The sequence below is a fragment of the Rhipicephalus sanguineus genome, chromosome 3 (assembly GCF_013339695.2).
Source record: "Rhipicephalus sanguineus isolate Rsan-2018 chromosome 3, BIME_Rsan_1.4, whole genome shotgun sequence".
NCBI lineage: Eukaryota > Metazoa > Arthropoda > Arachnida > Ixodida > Ixodidae > Rhipicephalus > Rhipicephalus sanguineus.
This window is the reverse complement of record NC_051178.1, coordinates 82,608,784-82,623,460: the sequence shown is the minus strand read 5'-3', so window position 1 is coordinate 82,623,460 and position 14,677 is coordinate 82,608,784. Positions and strand designations below refer to the sequence as shown.

Here is a 14,677-nt window from a genome sequence, read left to right as displayed (position 1 = left end):
CTTTGGCCGAGTGGCTGAATCGAGGGACGTGCCGACAAACAGAAAGACAGACAGACAGACAGACCAAAATTTCTGCGTTTAAGTTCCCCAAGAAAGACTATCGTCTTTAAAAAGAGGCACATACCCTTTGTTAGGCGACATCTGGGTGGATGGGACTACGGGTAGAGCTGTTATACTGAGTGGAGCCCCTGCAAATAATACGTGATCAGCGTCGTGCTTCTCCTTAAGTACACTAGTGTGTGCGGCATACCATAAGTGCTGGTACTGCAGGACAGCTGAAACCCAGAGGGCAGCCAAAAAGAGGGTGATTGTCAGTCCTTTACTTTTGTTGCTCGGGTTGTGCGTGCTCACAAGAAATTTTCTGAAGAAAAAAAAACATGCACCATTCGAAAAGAATTCATCTTTCATTGCTTTATACCTCCAAAGCAGAATACATCAAAGTTTATTGATTTATAGCTTCAGGGACTTGTCTAGCTGATAAAGACCGCAGGTATTCAAAGCGTTTCTTCTTGTTTTCGCCTGTGGTTGGTACAAATTTACAGGAGCAGGTGGTCAGGATCTGCAGTCAAAACCTCTCTTGCTGCACGCACCATCATGTTTCATCAGTCAATATGTCAGTTGCTGAAAGTAACAGTTTAGTAGCAGAAACACGACAGCAGGTGATTAGAAACAGGAACAGTGCAATTTACATTTTTCAGTAACCATACTTGGCATTTCACGTGGAGCTTGAATATGCTCGTACCTAATTGTTTTCCTCAAGGGGCATATTCCACTTGACAGTTCATAACCTCGGCAGCACCGAACGTAAGGCATATCGGCGTCTGGAAGTTTCCAAGCTGCCTGATAGGAGATCATCCAAGCATGCCTTGGTTGGGATGTATGCTGTAAACATTTCCAACGTAACACATTTATTATGGCGGGAAAAAAATCATTTGTGTTGTCTACGTACCTTTAAACATTCCGGCTTTGACAGTTAAATCACATGTATACTGATTCATTTTTTCTAACCACAATGACACGTTGCTTGCACCCTAGAACAGAACGAGAACACAAAAAAGTTATCTCAGTGCCAGAGAACAAATTCTTATCGCCAAGGAACTAAGGACATCGAAAGACATACCAACCACACCGACCATGTCCCCCTTTAAACTCCTACGTCGCACGATTGCTGGCATTCGTGCAATCTGAAAAATCGTTAAGCCACAGCGTATCGCTTATCGCGTAACATATCCTCAGCTGCCCCGTTTTGATAGCGAAGCAGTTAGACGTAATCGAGCGACGCAGAGCAAATACTGCCGGCAACAATGCGTAAAAGCATGACAATTTATTTTTCTGACTCGACCCAACTCTTACAGCAGCATATGAGCATGAATTATCTGAATTTTGAATGCCGTACATTGTGATCTGTATGAGTGCAACTATGTAATGAAGATGACTTCAGCATATATTTGTGGTAAGGTTTCAAGTTAGGTCAAGGCGCAGAAGTTTGAAGTCTGACGGAAGCCCGTCTGGTTGGGTTGATAGGTGGTGACGTTGAAAACCCGAGGCACTGAGCCGACTAAAGCAAAAAGCACACACACACACACACACATACACACACACACGCAGCGCACACACACGCGCGCACACACATACACACACGCACGCGCGCGCACACACGCGCACCAGCACACACGCTCGCGCGAGCACACACACACACGCGCGCGCACACACGCGCAGGAGCACACACGCATGCGCGAGCACACACACACACACACGCGCGCACGAGCACACACGCGAGCAAACAAACGCTTGCGCACACACACACACGCACACACGCGCGAGCACACACGCGAGCAAGCACACACACACGCGAGCACACGCACACACGCGAGTACACACGCACAAACGCACTCTTAACGCCATTTCATTGTCTTTCGTGTACTTAAAGCTTTATTCATTTCGGTAGCGCAAAACAATTTATAAAGACAAGAGAGGACACGTAGACAGGACGGGCGCTAGAGATCAACTGACTTTACTGCAAGGAAACACACAAAAACCCGTTGCACAGGCGCGACGCGCTACATCACTCTACGAGGGCATTTTTTTTAATGTGTCTAATTTTCTTTGCGCTACCGAAATGAACACCAGTGATCACAACCAACTAGCCCGCATTACCGCCTTAAACCCTCACTCGTCCACTTAGAACTACCGCAGCCGAGTTTGAAGCATGGCGAAAGGTTGCGTATAGACGCCACGAAATATCATGTACCGGTGACAAGGACATGACAAACAGCCCAGACTGACATTGACAGGAGCGAGTTACTGCGCACGCAGAGCTCGTCTGGGCAAAGCTGATCTGGGGCACTTTGTTTATGCCGCCTACAGTATTTCACACCGTGATTGCAGTCTTCTTCGAGCGTGTTGAATGTACCAAGACGGCGACAGCAAGAAGGGTTAAACTTCTGTCCTTCATCTCTCCTCACATAAACGTGTATGATAACGAATGATCTTAGTCGGATGTTTGATAATATACGCCCAAACACTCATATTGTAATGTCAAACGCAGAGCAAATACTGCCAATAACAATGTATTACATAAAAGTATGACACGATTTATTTAAAACATAAAAGTATGACACGACCCATCTCGTACAGTAGCGTAAGCATGAGCATGAATTGAGGTAAACACGCGACATAAGTACATATACACAAGCAAATAACGTGCTGAAGAGAGAATATTGCTTACCTGCAAATCACATTTACTACTGTCTTCGGGCAACGTAACAACGGATGCAACCCGCTCGACAATTGCCAGTCTCAAGCGAAGAATCAGCAATGCAGCTCGTCGCAACGGCCGCGCAGCCCACTGAACGTGCCCGTTGTAATGCCTCGTGGCTGATTTTCGGCGGATCGCGCACGTTAATGACTGTCCTTGCGTGCTGTATCACTAGTTACACGCCACTCACGTACACAACACGATTAGACCACGCACGTCAACAAAGCGCGGAGTGTAAAACCTGGATAAATCGATGAAACAAAGAGCAGCACTGCACAAACGCGACTTCAAAAGAACCGCACCAACCGCCTCGCATTCGAATGCTCTTGCCGGCATACACCTCAAACTGTGCAAAGCGTAGGAGAGATGTCGCCGTCCCTGGTTCGATAAAGTTGAAGCGGCGTCTCGAGGACGCCACATTTGTTACTCACCGCCAGCTCATACATCGCTCTACGCGGCCTCTCTACTGGAGCGGCCGTCCCACGCTGTTTTGTGAACTCAGCGGCATCTTTTTCTCCCGTGTTGGCGAATTGATGACGGTTAAGCGTGTTTGGTGCTATGTTGTCCCGTGACGTTTGCTGCACTTTACGACCCGTTAATTATAACGCGAAAAAAAAAGAAATAAACTAAACAACACGACAGCGAAATTCGAATAAATTGTATTGCGAGTCTCGGAAAAATATTTTTCTCGCGCCACGGGATGGTTCTTCGATCGCATCGTCAGTTTAATTTGGTCGGTTGTCGTGTGCTCACAGTACTTTATCTTGTCGCCATATGCGAAGCTTCCCGGAGGCAAATTAATTACTTCTGCGGCTTAAAAGCAAAATAGATATAAGAGCTACTTAATAAGCTGTTTAGAACAAACATTTGACCAACATATGATAGTTTTTCGTTCTTGTGCTTCTGCCGATGTCTGTGCAGATTATGTCACTTCATAAATTACGGATTTTGGAAGCGGGCTCACCTTATTGAACTGCAGTTTTAGTTCATACCCCACCATCGCTTGCCTCAGTATGCCGCAATGTAAAATCGCTGCTTCTGTGATTTGCTTTTCTGCTGTCAAGACCCATTCTGTGTGTACATCATCCGCTGTTCAATTGATAAAGCCAGCCTTCAACAAGACAGATCGCGATGTGACACATTGATCAATAAACTTTCACTCCATAGTGTAGGTCCCCTGACGGATGAGTCATTGCGCTTATATAAGTTATAATCTAAACGTTACAATGCTCATCGCGGTGCTTTAGCTTTTAACTTGGCACGCTACTGTCGATGTAACCTTTATGAGAGAGGGAAATGAAGAAAACACGAAGATAAAATTGCTGTAACAGCCATGTAACTTATAAATTATAGGTTACATGTCTTTTTACGCTGTCCTAAACGTTACCGTGATTAGAGTGTATGTGTGTTAAGAGACTATAACCCACAAGAGAGTATGCCGAACCAGAGACGACGACAACGGTGTGCGCGAGCGAGACGCTCGCGAAGCTCGAGAGCTGGAGAACGTCGCCGGGCTGAAAGAACGCGGCCAGGAACGAGCGTCCCGGGAACGAGCAATCGTTAGGGGCCGGGCCTAGCAGCTGTTCCTGTGGTGAACGAGCGTGCGGGCTAGGAGCCGAGATTGAGGCCTCGGTGCGACGTCCAGGCGGTTCCGGCGCAACCCGAGCTGAGCCCGTTCCGGAGCCGAGATCGTGGCCTCGGTGCCACGTCCGAGTTCGCCGTCGTCAGCGCGGGCCTGTGAGTACCGCGACGAGCAGGTCGTCGTCTGTTCGTGCACCTTCGAACCACGCACCTGTCCGCTTCGTGCTGGCATCGTCGCTACCTGACTGCGGTGTGTGAGTGACGTTCGACGGGCCTATACGGCAGGACGCACCGATCCTCTCGCGTGTGGTTAAAACTCTAAAAGTTAAGACTTAGGGATATCTGTATTGTTCAGTGAGACAAAGCGTGTGTAATTGTGTGTGTGTAATTGTGTGTGTCAAGTCGATAAATGTGTTTCTTGTTCGTGCCTTGGTTTTCCTGCATCTGAGGGCCCAAGAACCACCACAGCATGCTACCGAGCTCGCGTCGTGGAACGCGAAGAGCGACGCTACGCGCGTCGTATCTTCCATCTAGCCTGGCCGTTAATTCTCACAGGGCGAGCGGGGAACGCGGTCGACAGGCGGGCGAGAGGGGGCAGCGTAGGAGAGGAGAGAGAAGGGGAGGCGACGCGCATGCGCTCGAGCTCATCGCGGCGTTGCGCAGGAGAGAATTTCGGCATGTATAGCCCGTGTTTCAGAGGAAGAGTGGAAAGGGGGAGGGGAGAGGGGAAGTGGGGAGGGAATGGGAGAGGGTGAGTGGAGAGGGGGAAGTGGGAGAGGGTAGATGACAGGGGGAATGGTGAGGGGAGTGGAGAGGTGTGTGGAGAGGGTATGCGCATGCGCAGTAAGGGTGGTCACGCCGCACACCACCACCGGATTGAGCTCCGCCTTAAGATACTTCGCATCTAATAGCTGCGCGCCGCCATGGCTACGACGTCACCCCTCTCGAATGCGCAGAGCACCAGCGGCGAGTCGCGAGCGCATGCGCAGCACGGCTCATGATGACCCCCGCGAAACCTGCTCTGGCTAGGCAAGTGTAGCTAACGCTACAAAAACTTAGAAGCGGACCCAAAATGTAACCATTGTCCACAGCCGGATTGTTTGTTCTGGCCAACGCGTATACACGCAAAGCCATTACAGCTTTAATAGCTGGTCTGCAACACAGAGGTTTCCCTTAACGGTCCAGCAGTGCCGTTTCGCGATATGTACGTACAGTCGGCATCAAAAGTTTGGAGACCACTATGTTTTAGAAAACTGAATTTTCTAGCAATTTGTGACTGTATTTGGTTGGCCTGCACGGTACATGTCGGCAGCGCGTTTTAAAACAGGTAGTACATGTAAACTCAAGGCCGCCCGACGAAGCAGCTAGAGTGTTGAGCTTCTTGTTCTGACTCGTGGTCTTTAAACTTGTGACGCTGTCTGTAGATACGCGAACTCAAGTAAACACTTGCATTAGCACATTTCATGTGTCGTACTACATGTAGCGAGTAAGAAAATGTCTTTTGCGAGGTAATTGAAATGTTAGCGCGATCAACTCCTATGTTTGCATGCATTTACTGAAATGAATTTTAATTACGATGGAGGTGGCTGTGTACTTGTTTCCATTTTCTTCACGCTGTGCGATAGCGAACCTGTGAGTGGCGGAATGGCCTGACGACTACAAAAATTGTCGTTGTATGTCGGGGATGACAAGGGTCGTGGTCGGCCTAACAGGACGGATGGACAGACGTAAGGGCAGCAAAAAAGAAAATGTCGATGATTAAGAAGGAGAAAATTATCCAAACAATAACTTAGAAACTGGACTGGAAGAGTTCTTCAGGACACGGTCCCGCCGGAATCGGCTGCCCGCCTGACCCTTCTACAAGCAATAACAGTTGTGTGTTCCGACCGCTGCGAGTCGAGCTGATTCAGTGTGAGCATATTGCTTGGCTCTGTGACGAGGCTCTCTCCACATGTTATCCGAAAACAGTGCACGCGTTATCTAGTTGTCGATTGCTTGTAAACACGCACCTGCTTTCCTGGTGGGATGGCCCCTAACGCTGAGCGCATAATTCTCTTTTAGTGTACGGGTGCGAAATTCAGTTGTAATGCGTGGACGGCTGCTTTCAGCAGATAGGCTTTTGCGGTGGTGCCTTCCGCTGTTTCCCAAAGCGCTACGAATATATCACTCTGGGTCTGATGACTACGGCATGTATATTTTATTATTCTCTTCAAAGTGCACTTCAATTCTGATTACTTCTAATATATTTGATAATACGGTTTTCTTTAATATTTGCATTTACAGCTTACTGTTCACTGCTGTTCGTATATTGTTGAGTGAGCGTTCGCTGGCACAAAGCGTCGGTCAACAAATGCGTGTCATCGTTTCACTCTGTGTTTTTAGGTTGTTCGGAGCAAGTAATACAGCATACTTTGAACAAGCGCATTTATCTTCACTGCTTGCTGACTCTAAACGATAAAATTCGCTTATCCAGCACTAGCATAGTTGACCTAAATACTTTATTTTTAAATTATAGTGCAAATACGCATCACTTTTAATGAAGCGCGTAGCTCTAATTTCTGTAAAACTTTCCTTATGAGTGCTCATGTCAAGGTGTATTATTTCTCTTTGTTGGACCCCGTATGCCAAGTAAGTTTTTTTTTAACGCAGCCTCTGATTGAGGGTACTTGATAACATATCACCGCTCTGCAAGCTGTCTCGCGCGTCCGAAAAGCATGCCAAGAATTTTGTAATTTTGTGTATTGTCTTGGTTTCAATCTTCAGAAAGTCTCTGCGCTGTTGAACGTTCACAGTGTGAATTGCACGCTTCTGAGGAAGCGCAAATGTGTTTGCGTTGCGAACCCAAACAGATAGAAGATGTCATTCGAAATATACTGCGGGAGATCGAAGCATTCACCATGGCGAGCTGTCACTGACAAGGTCTCCGCTGTACACCCAGTGAGAGCAAACGGGGGAGTTTTCTTCGCTGCCACCTCAGATGCGGTTTCTTGGCGCCGTTGCGTGGCACGCGGAAGCTGTCGATGTCTCCGCCTTCTGGGAAAACTTCTTCATCTTCTTCTGCTTCGTCTCCTACACTTGCAAGCGATGGAGCACAGCTCAGTCGCCCGACTCCAATGACAAGTGCTGTCAAGATAGGATTTCAGGAAACGGCGAAATCGTGTTCTCTGTTGTTTTGCTTTTTTTTCACGGCCTTCAGTCGACCTTCACGTTGAAAGAAAGCATTGCCCCGTGTCTCTTTGTGACAAAGAAAAAAGTTTGGTGGCGCCATCGGTGTCACGGTTTCGCGATAATGTTTTTTTCTACGTTATTTTTTATTTTCTGAGACCGAAAACGCTTCGAAAGTGATATGGCGCGTTTCTACGGGGTCCCGGCAATCGAAAAACGGCGAACATAGCTCTTCGTGCAGAAAAAAAAGTGCCTTAAAGTTTTGCACACTGGTTCAAGTTAGACCAGTTTTATCCCGAGCGCTTTGAAATCCTAACGCCGCACGGCATGGACGCGATGCTCGGAGTGGTATTTCTTGGTGGCGTATTTAGTAAAGGGCGTGTTGTTGTTATGTCCGTAGACATGTTCATGGTCGTTGATGCTGTGCACATAGAATATTGGCTCTACGTGCACAAGAGAGCGTGCACCAACCGTGTTTGATGGTGTGCAAGTTATATTAGAAATGAGCTGGCTAGAGTCAAACTTCTTAAAAGAATCAATGAAACAACTAAAACATGGCAGCTTCTAGCAAATTCACGAAGCCTTCCATTTATAACTGCCGCTTCCGATTCGCCGGCCAGGTCCAAGCTTCTCTTACATTTTCTGGCAACGGTGTGCCGACTCTCTTTTCAATAAGCGCCCTGACTTACAGCGCTTTTATCACCACTACAGTCCGGTTACTTGGCAATGTGGTATCTGCGTTTTTAATGAAATTGTTGGAACGTTGCAAAACCGTGCTAGCTTACCTGCGTAACAGCAAGTGCCAGCGGCGATCAATATCATTTTTTTTTATATCTATAAAGCCAATAAGCGGAGCTGGCAGTAATTTATCGCAATTACTACTTTATGATTGTAGCTTTGACGTCAGATTCGCCACTTTCGAAGCTTCAAACACATGAGTAGGGATACGTAGAAAATCAGATCTGCCATGATGTACAGACGCTCACATTATCGTCTAGTATATAAAGGTTATTATTATAATTATTATAATTATAATTATTATTATTATTATTATTATTATTATTATTATTATTATTATTATTATTATTATTATTATTATTAGTATTAGTATTATTATATTATTATTGTTATTGTTTTATTATTGCGTGCGCCTGCACAAGGCCCTTACGGTTGTTCCTGGGCATGTTAAATAAATGATTGATTAATTGACTGATTGATTGATTGACTGACTGATTGATTGATCCATTCATTCATTCATTAATTATCGCGCGTCTCTATGGCTAGGACACATCCGTCGTCCACGGAAAATAACGTATGTATCACAGAAAAAGAGCAAATCTCATTCATTACCACTGGCCCACTACAAATGAAGAATGAAACACACGGGCGGCAAGCACCAATTAGCATCGTGCAGGAAACGCTAAGTGCATGCGGCAAGCGAGACCAGACGTTAGATGTAGCGAAGGTAAGCCAAGTCACTTTCTTGTAGGCAAGTGAGCAGCATGCAATGAGCCTTGTCTCTCGTAGAGAAGCACCACCACTCAGGTGCAGGCAAACGTCGAGGGTCCAAGATCGCAAGCCAGGCTGACGATTTTCTCTGAGGAAGAAACTACGCTGCTCAAGGAATGGACGATACTAGCATGTCAGTTATGTACGGAGTCCAAGTTTTGCACAAGCCCCACAGAAAGCATATGGTGCACTGTACACGCGTCCTTGACAGCACGATGGTTCGAGGCCCCAAGCGTGACAGCACCAACCCTTAACTCCAGTAAGAAATCAAATAAAAAAGATCTTTATTTCCACCGAGTACAGTTTTAAAGATGGAGGACAAATGTAAAAAATTACACCATTTCCCGCTAAAGGGGACCATGAGGTGATGCGAAGCCGGAGCACATGCACGATCGCGTTCCGTTGGCGTTCGTTGGGCATGCTACCGACCTCGCGTCATGGAACGCGAAGAGGAACGCTACGCGCGTCTTGTCTTCCCTCTAGCCTGGCCGTTAATTCTCACAGGGCGAGCGGGGAACGCGGTCGGCAGGCGTGCGAGAGGGGGGCAGCGTAGGAGAGGAGAGAGAGAGGGGGAGGGGACGCGCATGCGTGGCGTTGCGCAGGAGAGAATTTCGGCATGCCTATCCCGCGTTTCAGAAGAGTGGAAAGGGGGAGGGGAGATGAGGAGGGGAGAGGGAGTGGGGAGATGGTAAGTGGAGAGGGGGAAAGAGGAGAGGGGAAGGGGAGAGGTAAAGTGGAGAGGGGAATGAGGGAGGGGGTGTGGAGCGGGGAGGGGAGAGGGTAAGTGGACAGGGTATGCGCATGCGCAGTAAGGGTGGTCACGCCGCACACCACCACCACCACCACCACCGGATTGACTTCCGCCATAAGATATTTCGCATCTAAAAAAGCTAGTCATAGCTGGCTTGACTAGTCCGCAGCTCAACGTAATGAATGGCGTGTGAGCAAGAGCGATGAAAAACAATCAATATAAACGAAGACGTATGATTATTGCAGCATAAAAGTAATACACAATAGCCTAAAAGAAGGAAACGTACAAAAACAGAACACCAGGAAAGATGAATTTGGTTTCCTTCTATAAGCATAGATCTAAGTTTAGCTGAGGAACAACCAAAGAAATGAAAATTATTTAACTGAAGGTGGTTTAACAGTGATAGTTAGAACAACAGAAATGCTCCATGCCAGTATTCAAACAGGTGTATGAAACTCTCCAATGCACTCTATAGTAACGATGCTCGTTAGCTCGACGACACAAACATGTGGTATGAACGTGAGCAGAAACGTTTTATGAGCAACATGACGGCCTCAGTGCTGATAGAAGAAACGTTGGTGAGACGAGCTTCTCCAAGCCTGTGCATAAAACTGACGAATTTACGTTTTGAGGAAAGGTCGAAACTTTAGGACTAAATTGCTTAGGTATGCTTGACTGTGGCACAACGGCCATTTTTTGAAGGGGGGATAGAAAAGAGAAGAAACTGAAGCGCCACTACAGGTGTAAAAGAGTAAGCGGCTCGATCTTATGTTATCGCTTTCATCGACCCCTAACAGACGGCTGATCCCACTGATAACGCTGGCAGGTCATCGTTCGGACCACTGACAAAGCGGTAAGAAAACAACCATTGTAATTGAAGCGGTTCTGTCCAACGAACTGATGCCGTCGAAGAAACGTTCTCACGGATTTTGGCGCATAAGTTATGAAACCGTGTTTCTAAGCGGCGATGTAATTTCGGAGTAACACAACACGGGGCTTCACTTCCCAAGCGTCAGAAGCCCACGCGGTCTCGCCAGTTGCCCCCGCTTCATTACCGGCTGTGTGGGTCGCGTCAAGCCTCCGGGCTTTCGGTGAACCATTGCCAGAAGTAGGCCTAATCCTCTGTCGCGGAGGTTAGTTCAGGAATTAGGGACGACCGCAAAAGGGTGCATTGTATTCTCCCACGGATGCCCTTAATTTCTCCAGCAATCTCCAAAGAGCGAGGTCAGCTGCAGTGAGCGACATTCCAGTGGTTTTCAGCAAAGTTTGCTTTCCTTCATATCGGTAAAGAACAAAACACATATAAGGCTGAGAAGGATCGCCTGTAGTAGAGCTGCTATATGTATGGAGAAGGAAGGAAGGAAAAAGAAAGTACCTGAACATCCACGCAATTTCAAAGTCAACATATCGTATTACCATTACTGCATACTTAAATTTATGCCCTGGAAAAACGTCGTATGAAAAGACATGACCAGAGGGCAAAACCGACTGGAAAATAAAACTTTATTGCTAAAACAAAAAAAAAACATGCTTCATACCTGGACCACGCAAGCAAAAAGAACCTGTATGATTAAATAAAACAGAGAATGAAGGGATAAGAAAAAATATAAATCAAAACGTGGCGCTATTATGAAAAATTCAGGTACTTATTAGCTCCGTCCTTTTTCTATTTTTATCTCTTCTTTTTTCATAGCAGATCTTCCTGCGGGCGTGCTCTGAAGAATGCCGTTAAAAAGCACCTGTTTTGGTAATAGTTGCAGATGGTAATGAGTGCTCGTTCGGTGACTTACTCTTTTTAGTGACGTTGTTTTGTCGTGCTCTCCTTTATGCATGTAACCACGCAAACTGACACAGCTTTCCGCCCTGCCTAGCGTGTTTGCATGGTCTTGAGGAGCACGAAATTGTTGAATAGGGCAGGGGAAAAAGTATTAGGCAAACAGTAAGTAGCTTAGGCAAAATGCGATTATTGCAAAAGTGGCACGGATATATCTGAGAAGCTCAGTTGACGTTCTAACACTTAAGATTCATGCAGACAAAAACACGTTACGCTACTATTCTTTCTTTTGTAGCGTTAGCTACACTTGTCTAGCCAGAGCAGGTTTCGCGGGTGTCATCATGATCCGTGCTGCGCATGCGCGCGCGACTCGCGCTGCTGCTCTGCGCATTCGAGAGGGTGACGTCGTAGCCATGGCGCGCGCAGCTAGTAGATGCCGAAGTCATCTTAAGGCGGAGCTCAATCCGGTGGTGGTGTGCGACGTGACCACCCCTTACTGCGCATGCGCCATACCCTCTCCACACACTCCTCTCCACTCCCCCTCACCATTTCCCCTGTCATCTACCCTCTCCCATTTCCCCTCTCCACTCACCTTCCCCCCTTCCCCTCTCCGCCCACCCTCTCCACTCGCCCTCTCCCCTCCTCTCTCCCGATACCCACTCCACTCGCCCTCTCCCCTCCCTCTCTCATTACCCTCTCCACCTCCCCTCTCCCCTCCCCCTTTCTACTCTTCCTCTGAAACGCGGGCTAGACATGCCGAAATTCTCTCCTGCGCAACGCCACGATGAGCTCGACGCATGCGCGTCCCCTCCCCTTCTCTCTCCTTTCCTACGCTGTCCCCTCTCGCCCGCCTGTCGACCGCGTTCCCCGCTCGCCCTGTGAGAATTAATGGCCAGGCTAGATGGAAGATACGACGCGCGTAGCGTCGCTCTTCGCGTTCCACGACGCGAGCTCGGTAGCATGCCCAACGAACGCCAACGGAACGCGATCGTGCAAGCGCTCCGGCTTCGCATCTACTCATGGTCCCCTTTAGCGGGAGATGGTGTATTCGCCTTCGCTGTGCAGTCGCCATCTGACAGTGCGCTGGTGCCGCTTGATAGCGCCTCTGACTGGCGTTTGCAGGTGGGTAACGCCATGGAGAAGGAGAGCGCAAATGCTGCTTAACGGCGCAGAAGAGCCGAGAAGCTTATGTCATCGGATCCCGAAGTAGTTGCCTGGCAATTAGCGCTTCAGCGTAAGAAGAATGAACAGAGGAACGCTAAACGTGCTGCGGAAAGCTAAACGTGCTGCGGAAATCTGGAATGCTCAGAATAATAAGCTGAACCTTTGCTAACGCTACGTATATCCTGGCATAGCCGAGCTAAGCCACTGCAATTTTTTTCTAAATGGTTACATTGCAGAGAAAGTCAGAATAAAAATAAGTTGCGCAGCAATCCTCAATGAAAGTTACTCCTATGACGTTTTGAAATAAAACAAGGTTTCATAATGAAGATATGTTCGATAGCTTTTGCACTCTTTTTTTTATGTGTTAATATCACGCTGGTGTATATGAAAACAGAAAACAAATTGCCGGCATTATATGTCACTAGAATCCTTCGTGTCCTGGTGTGTGTCCTGTCCGCTATCAGCCTGATAAGCTGGTAACATAGCTATGTCTCCGGACGAGAGATAAGGAACTCATAACGCGCATTATTAAAAGTTTTTGATAAACACTACATCAATAGCGACGTGACAACACGTGTAATGGACATTCAAATGCACGAGTTACGCAAACCCGCGGCGGCTGCAGTTTCGATGGAGGCGAAAATGTCTGAGGCCCGTGTACTTAGGTTTAGGTGCACGTTAAAGAACCCCAGGTGGTCGAAATTTCCGGAGCCCTCCACTACGGCGTCTCTCATAATCATATGGTGGTTTTGGGACGTTAAACCCCAGATATTATTATTATACTTACGCAAACGTGACATTAACTGTTCATACATCGTCGAGCCATCCACGCGAAAGAATACGTGAATTTTTAGACATTTAATGCTGCCTAGGGTGCACGCGCGGCACACTATTCTTGTAAATGCCTTAGAAGCCGAAGTCCCATACTATGTGTTTTGCGCAAAAGGCGCGCGGCAGAAACCTATCTATAACGAACTAGCTTCAGGTGCATATATATTAGCACTTGTCGAAAACAGGTATACATATTTTATCATCTTTCTGAGCGAGTACCATGGAAGAATATAGCAGCAAATAGAACCTGTGGAATAGGAAAAGAGTGGCGGCACTGGGGCGACAGAATAGAAAAGATCGGGAAGGTTTTTTTTTTCCCTATGAAATATGATACGGCCATGTCATAACGATATAGGGAATATATAGATATATATCTGCAGCGCAATTGTGAATACCTGAATATTTTGAGTAGACGAGCTCCGCAGGGGTTCTAGATAGAGGGCGCCTATACTTTAGTTTGATTCTGACGTGTCAATGGTTTTACGGCTAACGGTTTTCAGTGGCGTGACGCGAAGCGACGGTGACGTTTTGGAAATCTGGCGCGCAGAAAAGCTTTGTTAACTGTTGAAATGAGATATGCACTCCACGTTTTGCCATAAAATATCCTGCCACATAGATGTTTATAGGGTCCTTCTAGTTCTACAGAAACATTGTTAACGATACAAGAAAACCGAAGGGGAACATGGCGATGGTTAAGAAAAAACGCGCTTACCCTTTTTGTGTTTAAATATTATCACACAACATAGGCGCCATTCTAGTAAACATTTCCGGCCAGACAAGTGCTGTTTGGTCAGTGATGCAATTCATTGCCCCGAGAAAGACATAACCAACATGAGAAAGGCAAACCAACATGAATCTATTTGTGGCTGCAAGGCACCCCCGTTTAGCTGTAGTTCTTGAAGATATATCTTCCTGTCGGTTATTTTTTACCGGTGCAGTCAGCGCGAGGTAAGATCCAACGAGAGCAGGACTAAGTTCGTTCTCTCTAACTATAGAGTTAATGGTGAAGTCACATTCAAGGGCAGCGATAACACATTCACGGGTTCGGCCCAGTACCATAAGATAATTCTTAGACTTCTTGCGAAGCGAGTGCACTTGCTATCAATCGTCGTGGCGCTGGGCCCAAGCCAAGGGGAATTTCTAA

At 47.1% G+C, this 14,677-nt stretch overlaps 1 long non-coding RNA gene across 1 annotated transcript; it reads right to left on the bottom strand.

Moving 5' to 3' along the window:
- Window positions 1-872: 872 nt before the first annotated feature.
- On the bottom strand, window positions 873-3,037 carry LOC125757954 (uncharacterized). Its single transcript, XR_007415592.1, has 3 exons — window positions 2,729-3,037; window positions 950-1,031; window positions 873-882 (listed from the first exon to the last, which is right to left on the bottom strand). It is a non-coding gene; the product is annotated as an uncharacterized LOC125757954 (long non-coding RNA).
- Window positions 3,038-14,677: the final 11,640 nt, after the last annotated feature.